The sequence below is a fragment of the Limulus polyphemus genome, unplaced genomic scaffold (assembly GCF_000517525.1).
Source record: "Limulus polyphemus unplaced genomic scaffold, Limulus_polyphemus-2.1.2 Scaffold8363, whole genome shotgun sequence".
Lineage (NCBI taxonomy): Eukaryota > Metazoa > Arthropoda > Merostomata > Xiphosura > Limulidae > Limulus > Limulus polyphemus.
Window position 1 is genome coordinate 4064 of NW_013673973.1, and position 2265 is coordinate 6328.

At 40.5% G+C, this 2265-nt stretch overlaps 1 protein-coding gene across 1 annotated transcript in view; it reads left to right on the forward strand.

Moving 5' to 3' along the window:
• Positions 1–2265, forward strand: part of LOC106475293 (arrestin domain-containing protein 3-like) — a gene marked incomplete at its 5' end in the record, with an annotated part of 18903 nt that overhangs the window by 1762 nt on the left and 14876 nt on the right. The gene's annotated exons all lie outside the window — the stretch shown is intronic.

The window sequence follows — 2265 nt, forward strand, 5'->3', positions numbered from 1 at the left end:
ACATATTGCCCGTCACGTTGTGAGTGTCTTATTTATATACCAGACAAACATATATCTAGTAAATACTAGGGCATTTACGAAGGAACAAGATACTTCTAGAAAATAGGTGGCGTGACAATTGTCACGTGACCTCGCTGACGCAACAATACACAAAATGTCACCGATATATTTTTCTAAAAAGGTTTTCATAAGTCGGTCATATTTAACTTTATAACACTAAAATTCAGGGTTGGCACGACACAGATCGCCCATTGTACAAGTTTTCTCTTAACAACAAAAAAACAAATTGAACTTCAAACTGATATTAAGTGATACTTCTGCAACTTACATGTCATGCACGTACTGATGTAGATTAGACTCTTCCTCGATACAACACAGATAGTACACAGAAGTTCCACAATCTCGTCACTTTAAAGTTAACAACTTTTATAATACACGCTCTAAATCACAGCGATTCACAATCTCGATTACTTCGCCCTCGACGAGTGCGAAACGCACACATTATGGCTCACTTGTTCGAAACTAACAGAATCATAAACTACACAGAACTCAAAGTAACTACTGCTCTGTGTTTATCCTTATATCACTGCTGGCTTTCTCTACCAGGCTAATATACTAACGAAGAGGACAACTCGAACACACTTGGACTTCCCTGATCATTCGAAAAACTCATCACGCACAGCAGCAGCGTCACGTGACTTTCGCTGTCGTAACACTGCCACTTTCTTGGTATTGTTCGTCCCGAACAATAGCCGCTTACATTAAACTAATAGATAGTTAACAATAAGTTAATTAAATGTACAGAATTCACAAACACAAAATTAAAATACAACAAAGTCTCTTAATTTTACAGGATATTTCTTCTTTCTTACTGGTCTCTGTCTCATTGGCTTCTGCTTCACATGGGATTCATCTGCTCCATCAGGAAATATTAGTGGCAGTAACTTCATTAACGGCTTCACTGTTTTCCTTCTCAAAACCGGGTAGAGTTTCTTCTTCAACGGTGACTTTTTCAGGTGACACATCTTCAGTAGCGTCATTTGTTCTGTTGATCATTTCGTTCCAGCTGAAATGTCCTGGACCATGATAACGTCAAAGCCTGTTGGCATACACCACCTTTGCTTTACCTCGCCGACCACACTTTATTCGGATCTCAGACGATCCACTATTTCATATGGGCCTTCCCATGGAGAAGACAACTTAGGAGACTTCCCTTGTCTCCTAATATAAAGCTGACTTCAGTAGATTTCTTATCATAACATAGCTTCATGGAATCAGCAGACGTTTTCATGCTTGAACGCACTTGATCATGAATATCATCCATCCTTTCAGATACCACTTTCACGAACTCTGACACATTTTCAGGCAACTCTTCGTAAGAAGGGCGTCCTGTTATCAGATCCACTGGCAACCAAAGTCTGCGACCAAACATTAGCTTTGCTGGAGTGTATTCAGTGGCTTCATACTCTGCTGTTCTATAAGCCAACAACAGTGGAGGGAGTAAGACATCCCGGTCATCTTGGAGGCAATTGCAAAACTTTGCCAATTCCTGTCCCAGTGTTCAACTGTACTTTTCTACTATCCCACCAGACTGTGGGTGAAGTGGAGTTGTCCTGGTCTTTCATATGCCAAATACCTTGCAGCATTCATGGAACAGAGCTGATTCAAAGTTACGGTCTTGATCGGAATGCAGTTCGTATGACATACCAAACCTGAAGAAGAAATCAATAATAGCCGAAGCTACAGTTATAGCTTCCTCATTTGGTATTGCATATGCGTCAGGCCACTTGGTGAAATAATCCATCACCACACAATTGTACTTGTTTCCAGCATGAGTTTGGGGCAACGGACCAGCAATGTCAATGGCTACTTTTTCATTGGTGCACCAACTTGATATAACTTCATTGCTTGTGTCCCCTTTTAGCACCACATGTACTGAAGGTCCTGCACCATTCTTCCACATCTTGCCTCATAGCTATCCAGTAAAATCTCTGCCATAGGAGACTCGATGTCTTTTTAACTTCAAGATGTCCTCCTGTTAAACTAACATGGTACTGACGTAGTACAACTTCCCGTAACAATCTTCAACTGATCCCAGTGTGCCCAATAGTTTTTGCCACAGGGCTTAAGCTAGACACCTTATCCCAAGAAGGATGCAAAACACTTGCTTGTAGAAAATCAATTATTGGCTTCAAATTTTGGTCTTTTTCCTGTTCTCCTTTAATATATATATACCTGGTTCCAATTCCCCATCATCAACTCCTA